General features: G+C 36.1%; 1 pseudogene; it reads right to left on the reverse strand.

Annotated features, from left to right (window-relative positions):
- Window positions 1-3,244: 3,244 nt before the first annotated feature.
- Window positions 3,245-3,696, reverse strand: LOC103261077 (annotated as a pseudogene).
- Between the last annotated feature and the right edge of the window lie 6,754 nt (window positions 3,697-10,450).

A 10,450-nucleotide genomic window follows, 5' to 3' on the forward strand; every position in this document is an offset into this window, starting at 1 on the left:
CTCTGCTTTAGGAAATAACGTTCTCATGGCCTTAATGAGTTAAGGCCGTTTCCAAAGGGGAAAAGAAATGCATTAGGAAAATTTGACTCTACATTTGCAATATGAAAAGCTTTTTTTAAAATGTGAACTCTGCAGTGGAAACTCATTAGTATAATGATTCGGTATAGATAATGTGCAATTTGAAAACACAAGTCCTTTGATCTTTAACCTTTTGAATCTCTCTTAGAACTTCTGCAGCTTTTTGGAGTCTATTAATGTCCTATTTTTTTCTTATAGTCTTAATTTAGTTGTATATGCCATATATAATAGAAAATAGAAACATGAAAATCCAGACAGCTAAGTTTTACATTATTCAAAATTTCTTGTAGGAAAATATAATGTGTATTTAATAGAACTAAGTTTGAATCTTATATTTACATAAATTGTCATGAATTTTGTCAGATCTCTTGAAATTAATGCAATTCATATGAGAAATTGGAAAGAAAATATTTACCTGATAAGCTTGCTGTGATAATCTATAGAAAATATATAGATAATGTATACTGACCAAGGTGACCTTAATATTTCCCTCAACTTAACAAAGTTTAAGCATTCTTTCTGCTACCAGTCTCCTGATCTCCCATTCACCCTGTCTCTTTCACAACCATCTATCCAAAAATCTTACTGCCTTTCTTTATCTCAGTGTATTTACTTTAGAAAACTTATAATTGTACATTCTTTCTTTGCCCAATGATATGTAAATCATTTTTAAAGTTTATTGATAATTTTATAACCAAGAATGTCTTTCTCAAGAACCTGGGAGGCATCCTTTAAAATATTATCAGCAAGGTAAATAGCATCCCATCAAGCATTTAATTGGAGGAAACAAAGCATTGGGAGAGTAGAAGCTTAATTTCATAGGGGTCCTTCCTCCAAGTTGTTATGCTACTTTTTGTCATGAAGATAAGACAAAGTTTATTTTTTTTTAGGGTAAAGCAAATCAGCAAACATTGAAAGTTTATGGCCCTCTATTCCCATTTCAGCTTTTTAAATGTCTTCAGGCTTTTGTTTTATAAGAGTTGAGTTTACACTGAGTTTGGTCTCTTTCCTCTATTGCAATTGTCTTGAATAAAGGCTAGTTACCTTCTTAACTTTGTCCAGTGAAATTTCTGCCTTGAAGATACCTGTAACATTGACTGTCCTCTTTCCTATACCTCTCTTAACACTCAGTTTGTCTTGCCTGTGCTAGTAAACAAAGTTATACCTCTATAATATATGTTGCATTCAGAATTCAGTGAAATAATTTATGCAAGGATATCTTAGATGGTTATTAGTATCCACTGTGGTTATTTTGGAAATATACCAATAAAAAACCAGATATTCTAAATCGTAAAATTATTGGTTAAGAAGGACATAATCTTTAGTAACTAGCATGAATCTTAATCATTCATCAAAGATTGTATCCTAAAAGGAAAAATAAGAAATTTGAGATAATGTGTTACCAAGAGTTTTTATGTTCTTCATTTCTGTTTAGAAGACTTTTTTAAAATAAGTTTATTACTATTTAAAAATTAATGTCTAAAACATCAATAATTTGTATTATCTTCATCACCATGCTTCTCTTTCTCCATATTATCATCATTATTGTAATGTAGTAGAACCCTACTTTTAAAATATGAGCTTTATTGAATATGACTTAGAAAATGAATGAAGAGGTAGTTAATATGAGTATGAAAAAGTCCAATTAACAAGAAGTAAACCCACATATAACAGGATAACATGAGTTGGTGTGTGTGGTTCTGGAATGAGGGCAGGTGGACATTAGCAGCTTAATGTTAGTAAACTGTGTCATAATGATTGGGAACAGATGAAGTCATATTGATCACAGAAGGCAACTGCAAGGAAGAAGGTGCTGATGTGAGAGGTTACCCGGTAAGAAAAGACCCACATTAGAGCAGAATTGAAGGAAACATCAAGCATTTAATTGGAGGAAACAAAGCAGTGGGTATCTCAGAGCTTACACATAAGCAGGGAGGATTGGCTTGAGAAAAACTACAACTTTTGTTTTCCTGAATGAAGGTAACCCTCCCAAATCCCCCTTTTCTTTTGGCATCTTAATATAATTGTATTTTACTATTACCATGTAGCCAAGCATTTAAGGTATAGTGTCCAGGCTGACTAAAATAAAACTCATGCTAGATTTCTATATTTTAAAAACCTAATTAGTTGCTTTTAAATAGTAATGAACAAAAAGATGAAAAAAATTCAAGAACTGTAATGGCACAGAGAAGTGAAACATTATTAAAATTATTAGACTTTTAATAAATAACCATAATTAAGGAAATAAGGATATTATTGAAGTAACAGTTAAAATTTTCAAGGAAATTTAGAAACTATTAAAGTCACAAAATAATGCCAGCCTGTGATGAAAAGCAAGTACTCAAAATAAGAAATCTTACTTGAAAATTATAGATATTACTTCAATCAAATTACATAATTATATATGTATATATGTAATAATGTATTATATATGTACAAATGTATTATACATAAAAGGCATATATAATTGTGTGTATAACTAAGCCATGATAATTTGATAGTTTGAAGATGATATTTTGAATAAATTGTACTTGCTCATTTTGAAAGAGATGAATCACAATCCTCATCTCACTACAAAAACAAATGTTAAGAGAAATGGATCATAGATATTAAATATAAGAGCCAAAAATATCAAGCTTCCAGATGGAAGTATGAGGAATAAACCTTGTTTATCTTAAGTGATGCAACGACTTAAATCTTTTTTTTTTTTTTTTTTTTTTTTTTTTTTGAGTTGGAGTCTCACTCTGTCGCCCAAACTGCTGGGCTCCAGCGATCCTTCCGCCTCAGCCTTCTGAGTAGCCGGAATTACAGGCATGCGCTACTACGCTCGGCTGATTTTTTGATTTATTGTAGTGATGAGGTCTCGCTGCTCAGGCGGGTCTCGAACCCGCGGTCTCAGGTAATCCACTCACCTCAGCCTCCCAAGGCGCGGGATTACAGGATGAGCCACCGAGCCCGGCTGACTTAAATCTTAAATGCATACAAATACAAGAGGAAAAGAGAGAAGATAAAAAAGAAAGAAAAGGAGAACTACAAATAGAAGAAAGAAGGAAGAGAATAAGATTTTAAAATTTATGAATTATAATTTTCAAGGTAAAACTTTTTTTTTTTTTTTTTAGTTTACACCAAGTCAATTTATTAACAGAAATATTTTGAGGAGTACTGTTCACAGATGGCGACCACGGTAACCTCCCTTTCTGCCGATGCTGTCAGAGGCGATGGGGGTGACGTTCTCAATCCGCCAGATCTTCATATCCGAGCGAGCGAGGGCTCTGAGGACTGACTGAGCCCCAGGTCCAGGGGTCTTGGTCCTGTGTCCCCCGTGGCCCGGGGTTTCATGTGTAGGGCTGTGATGCCCCGTTCCTCGCACCTCTGGACCACATCCTGGGTTGCCAACGTGGCAGCGTATGGCGAGGACACGTCGCGGTGGGCCTTCACCTTCTTGCCCCCGTCACACGGCAGATGGTCTCCTTGCCAGAAAGGTCAGTGGCATGGACAAAGGTGTCATTAAAGGATGTGAAGATGTCAGATGCCAAACACATTCTCTCCTTCAGCCACCTGTGGCCCAAGGCTGATGACTTGTTCTTCCTTCTTTTCCTCTGCATTTCTAGGTACCATTTCTTAACCCCACACTCCCAGCCCCACCTGGCCCTCTGGCCGCAGGATGCTGCGGGATTATCCACGCTTCGGCCTCCTACCTCACTTTGGTTTTTCAATACTAATTTTTAAGAAAAACAAAAAGATTGGCAAAAAATTTATAAAACGTATTATTAATTATATTCAAAATATATAAAGGATGAATCTAACTCAATAATATAAAAATAACCCAATAACTAATGAGCAAAATATTTAAACATATTTTACCAAAGAAGATATAGACAGACAAGTATATATCACTGGACTACTGAAAGAGCCTCCAAAATGTTCTCACTAATTTTTGTAAGTGATGATAGTAGCCATTAGTCTTTTCCTAAATAAATAAGGGGACTAGGAATTGAAACAAGTCAGTGCAGGTTCATTTACTTGATTATTTACAGAAGAATAAGAACTGTTTACAGATTTTTTTAAGATTAGGAAACAGAAAGAAGTCAGAAGCAGCCAAATCAGGCCTAATAATTTTTCATCAAAACTATTGAAAAGTGTCCTGGTTTGATGAAAGGAATGAGAAGGAATATGGTCATGGTAGAAAAGAACTCTGTTGAAGCTTTCCCAAGCATTTTTCTGTTAAAGCTTTGGCTAACTATCTCAAAAGACTTTCATAATAAGCAGATACTATTATTTATTTTGGTCCTCCAGAAAGTTAAAAAGCAAAATTCCCTGAGCATCTCCAAAATCTATTGCCATAACCTTTGCATTTGACCAGTCTACTTTAGCTTTGAATGGACACTTCCACCTCCTCGGTAGTCATTGCTTTGATTATGCTTTGTTTTCAGGATTGTACTGGTAAAGCCAAATATCATCTTCTGTTACAATTCTTCAACACTTTTGAAACTTTATCTCAGTTGTGTACAGTTTCCTTGAAGTTCTGCTCTTCTCTGCACTGTTCTGTGCACAATGGTTTTGGCATCCATGATGTGGAAAGTTTGTTCAACTTTAATTTTTCAGTCAATAGTAAGTAACTTGAACCAAGTGTTAGTGGTGTTGGCTATTGTGTCTGTGATTGTGGGTCCTGAACAAATAGATATTGAACAAAACTTAATTTTTTTTCATAAATTGATGTGAATAGTCTGTTGCTACTTCGTCTTCAACATCCTGTCCTTGTATTTTCTATTCTCAACATGGAATGAGATTTCCTATGTATATGTGTGTGTGTGTGTGTGTGTGTGTGTGTGTGTGTGTGTGTGTGTGTTTGTACTTATCTATATATCATATACCTTATTCTTTCTTAAAACAATTGTTTTGTGAACTGTTGATTTCTTGAGTTGTTGTTCCTATAAACTTTTTATGCAGCATCAGTGATTTCGCCATTCTTCCACTCAAGCATCACTGTAAATTTGATGTTTATTCTAGCTTGAATTTTGGCAGAATTTATGCTGCTCCAATAGGAGCTCTTTTCAAACTGATGTTTTATCATTCTTAGTGCCTCAGACAAGATCCTATTCAGACGTGTTAGAACAAATTAGTCTGAGTTTATTTTAGAGCAAAAGCAATTTTAAATCCATGCATAGTTTTTTGTGCTATGCATTATCTATGAACTTTTTGAAGACCCCACATACACAACTCAGTAGCATAGCCATTTAATATCATTATCAAGTATGATGTACTGTAGATAATTGTATATACTCTGGTAGTGCAGTGGGTTTTCTCACACTAGCATCACCACAAGCATGTGAATACTGCACTGTACAACGACATTATGACAACCACAAAACACTAGGCAATAGATTTTTTTCAGCTCTATTATAATTTTATGGAACCACTGCTCTATATGTCATTTGTCATTGACAGCTAAAGGCTGTCACTCATTTCAAAACTCTGTAACGGCCCCTTATTTCTTCTAGTAAAAAAGCCAGCTATGATTCTCACTCATTCCCTTCTCTTTCCCATGCATCTGCTCCAGACATACTGTGATTTTACTTATTTTCTGAGCACTGTGGTTATCCTCTTACCATAGGGAATTTGTACTGAATGTTTCTTCATCCAAACCTTTTTTTCACCAGATGCCTATTTCCCCACTATGATCGAGGTTTTTCTCTGATGTCACTTTAACCAGTAAGGTCCTTATTTTTATTTATTTATTTTTATATTTTAATTTTTTTAAAAAATAAAGATATGGGGTACAATTCAGGGTTAGGTATACAAACATTGATTGTGCAGGTACCCTTGTTGATGAGGTATGTCCCTCCCTCCCCAGCAGTTTCCATCAACTGCTAATCCCATCCCTCCTCCCCTGACAGTTCCCCATTACTACCAATCGCTTTCTTTTAATATTATAATTGTTCAAGTTCCGCTTATGAGTGAGAACATATGGTACTCTGTTCTTTGTTTCTGTGATAGATCACTGAGTATGATCAACTCTAAATCCATCCAAGTTGCTGCGGAGTCTATATGTTTGTCCTTCTTTATTCCATTGTGTATATGTGCCACATTTTTAAAAATCCAGTTCAGCTTCGATGGGCAGCATGATTGGTTCCATGTATTTGCTATTGTGAATAGAGTTGCAACAAACATATGTGTGCAGGTACCTTTTTTATAGAATGATTTTAGTTCCTCTGGTTTATTACCAATAGGGGAATTGCTGGGTCATATGAAAGGTCAACTTCTAGTTCTTTCAGAAATCGCCACACTATCTTCCAAAGAGGTTCCACTAGTTTGCATTCCCACCAGCAATGTAGAAGCATTCCTTTTTCTTCACATCCTTGCCAGCATCTGTTGTTTGTTTTATTAATGATGGCCATTCTTACTGAGATTAAGTGGTATCTCAATGTGGTATTGATTTGTATTTCTTTGACAATGAGTGAGGCTGAGCACCTTTTCATGTGTCTGTTGGCTGCCTGCATATATTCTTTTGAGAAGTGTCTATTCATGTTTTTTGCCCACTTTTTAATGGGGCTGTTAGTTTTTTTTCCTTTCAGCACATTTGAGTTCCTTCTAGATCTTAGATATTAGGCCTTATCAGATATACAGTTGGCAAATATTTTTTTCCAATTCTGTGGGCTGTCTCCCTGCTCTCTTGGTGGTTTCTTTTGCTTTGCAGAAGCGCATTAGTTTGAACAGATCCCACTTGTCTATCTTATTTTTTAAGGTATGGGCATTTAGCGTTCTGAATAGGAATTGGTTGCCAGTTCCAATTTCCATGAGGGTGTCCCCTGGGTTTTTTAAGATTCTTATAGTTGCTGGTTTCACATTTAGGTCTTTGATCCATTTAGAGTTAATTTTTGTGTATGGTGATAGGTAGAGGTCCCGTTTCAATCTTCTGCAGGTCATTAGCCAGTTTTACCAGCATTATTTTCTCAATAGGTTCTCGTCTCCCCAGCAGTTGTTGTTGGAGGCTTTGTCAAAGATGAGTTGGTTGAGAAATTGAGGCTTTGCTTCCGGAATCTCTATCCTGTTCCATTGGTTTATATGCCTGTTCTTGTACCAATACCAGGCTGTTTTGATGACTGTAGCCTCATAGTAAAGTTTGAAATCAGGAAGTGTGATACTTCCTGCTTTGTTTCTTTTGCTAAGGATTGTTTTGGATATTCATGGTTGTTTAAGTTTCCAAATGAATTTCTGTATTGTCATTTCCAGGTCTGAGAAGAATGATGCTGGTAACTTAATGGGCATTGCTTTGAATCTGTAGATTGCTTTTGGTAGGACAGACAATTTAATAATATTAATTCTTCCTATCCATGATCATGGGACATTTTTCCATTTATTTGTGTCTTCTTGGATTTCTTTGAGCAGTGTTTGTAGTTCTCATTGTAAAGGACTTTCACTTCTCTGGTTAGGAAGATACCGAGATATTTCATTTTTTGTGTGGCTATAGTGAATGGGATTGTGGTTTTTATTCTGACTTCTTATTGTTGGTGTATAGGAATGCAACTGTCTTTTGCATATGAAATGTTGCCAAAGCCCTTTTCACTGCAAGCAGATTTTTGACAGATTCTCTTGGAATTTCAAGGTATAGGATCATATCATCAGCAAAGAGGGATAAGCTGACTTCCTCTTTTCCTATTTGGATACCCCTGATTTTCTTCTCTTGTCTAATTGCCTTAGCTAAGACTTCCAACATAATGTTGGACAATAGGTGTGAGAGTGGGCAGCCTTGTCTTGTTCCAGTTTTCAGGGAAAATGTTTCCAGCTTCTGCCATTTAGCAATACGTTAGCTATGGGTTTATTGTAGATGGTGCTTACTAGTTTAAGGTATGTTCCTTCTATACCTAGGTGTTTGAGGGTTTTTATCAAGAAGGGAGGCTGGATTTTATCAAAAGCTTTTTCTGCATTTAATGGTATAATCATCAGTTCTTGTTTTTACATTTGTTGATATATTTAATTACATTTTTGGTGTTGGTAGTGTTGAACCAGCCCTGCATCCCGGGGGTGAAGCCTACTTGGCCATGGTGGATGATTTTTGAGATGTGTTTTTGGATCCGATTTGCTAAAATCTTGTTGAGGATTTTTGCATCTATGTTCATAAGGGATATTGGCCTGTAGTTCTCTTTTTTATTGGATCTTTACCTGGTTTGGGTATCAGTGTGATGTTAGCTTTATAAAATGATTTGGGGAGAATTTTATCTTTCTCAATTGCCTAGAATACTTTCAATAGGATTGGTATCAGCCCCTCCTTGTACGTTTTGCAGAAGTCTCCTGGAAAGCCATTCAGTCCAGGGCTTTTTTTTGTAGATAGTTTTCTTATGTCAGAGTCAATTTCCTGGGTTGTTGTTGGTCTATTTAGTGTCTCAATATCTTGTTGTTTCAACCTGGGGAGGTTGGGTGATGTAGGGAAGTCCTCCATTTAATTTAGGTTATCAAGTTTGTTTCCATATAGGTGTACATAGTAAACTCTGATATTCTGTTTTATTTCTTCAGGGTGAGTTGTGATTTTATTGTTTGCATTTCTGATTTGTTTATTTGACCTTTTTCTCTCTTTTTCTTGGTCATTCTGGCTAGGGGTCCATCAATCTTGTTAATTCTTTTAATGAACCAACTTTTTGTTTTGTTGATGTTTTCAATGATATTTTTGTCTTCTAAGTCCCGGATTTGGGCTCTTAGTTTGGTGATTTAAATTCTGCTAAAGTTGGGGTTTTGGTGGTCTTCTCTTTCCTGCTCCGTTAAGTGATTTGTTAGCTTCTCCAGTTATGATCTTTCTGTTTTCTTGATGTGAGCTTGTAGATATATAAATTCCCATTTTATAAATGCTTTCATGGCATTCCAGAGGTTTTGGTAAGAAGTTTGTTCATTTTTATTTGTTTCCAGGAATCTTTTAACTTCTGCTTTAATTTCAGTGTTGACTCAGTAGTTGTTCAGCATCATGCTGTTTGGTGTCCATGTATTTGTGGTCTTTGGGGAAATTTTGTTGGTGTTGATATTTATTTTTATTCCACTGTGCTCTGATAATGTGCAGGGCAAGATTTCAAGCTTATGGAATTTGTTTATGCTTGATTTATGGCCATAGATGTGACTGATCTTGGTGTACATTCCATGTGATGATGAGCAGAATGTATAATCTGTGGTTGTTGGGTGGAATAATCTGTAGGTATCTATTAAGTCCATTAGGCCGAGTGTCAAGTTTAGGTTCTGGATCTCGTTGTTGATATTTTTGCCTCAATGATCTATCTAAGGCTGTTAGTGGGGGTATTCAATACCCTCCTATGCAGTGTTAGAGTAAATATCTTTTTTAGTTTACTTAGTGGTTGCTGTATAAATGTTGGTGCTCCTGTGTTGGCCGCATGTATGTTTAGGATGAATATTTCTTGTTGATGGATTAAACCTTTTATCATTATGTAGTCTCCTTGTGCATCTTTTAAAATTTTTGATAACATAATGGTTGTTTTGTCTGATATTAAAATGGCAACTCCTGCCTTATTTTGTGATCCATTTACCTGGAAAGTCATTTTCTATCCTTTAACTTTGAGTCTGTGTACATGTCTAGTGCTGAGTTGAGTTTCCTGGATGCAGCAGATAATTGGCTCACGGTTTCTTATCCAGTTTGCCATCCTGTGTCTTTTCCATGGTACATTTAGTCCATTCACATTCAGGCTGATTATTGAAATGTGATTGCTTATCCCTGTCATGAAGCTCTTATAACATATTTTCTTTGTTTGCTTGTTTTCTTTTGGGTTAGGATTGATGCACATGTGTGTGTTCAGGTTTCTTGCTGTTCTGTATTCTCTGTTGATTCTGTGCTCTCTTGTTCTCTTGGGAAGTGTGTGGTTATTCTTTTTTTTCTTTCTTCTGTGCTTAATACCTTTTTAATTGTCCCCTGTAGTGCTTGTCTGGAAGTTGCATAATCTCTTAGGGATTGGATGTCTGGGAAGGATTTTAATTCTCTATCACTGATGAAGCTGAGCTTGGCTGGTGTCGGAGACCGGTTCCGATCTTTTGAGGGAGGGTTAGGACCCGAACCAGAGAATCAGGAAGCAGCGAGAAGAGACCACTCGGAGGCAGTTCTTCTGGGAACAGTCTGACCAGGACTGAAGCCAAATTTTATTCGGACCTTTTCCAACTTATATACCATTTTCTATACCCTCCAGCAGTATGATAATCACTTGCTGGGGGCATACAGATTCCATGCATATCGTGCTTTACAAACTATGCATCACAAGACCACCACGAGACTTGCAAGTTCCAAGCAAACAATTCGAATTCCATGATGCCTGTAGTGCTTCACAAAACCCACATTAAGGTCACAGGTGCACAATTTCAATACAGATTGTTCAAAGTGTTT

Source organism: Carlito syrichta, unplaced genomic scaffold, assembly GCF_000164805.1.
Source record: "Carlito syrichta isolate Samal-C Ts95f unplaced genomic scaffold, Tarsius_syrichta-2.0.1 Scaffold303595, whole genome shotgun sequence".
In the NCBI taxonomy this organism is placed as follows: domain Eukaryota; kingdom Metazoa; phylum Chordata; class Mammalia; order Primates; family Tarsiidae; genus Carlito; species Carlito syrichta.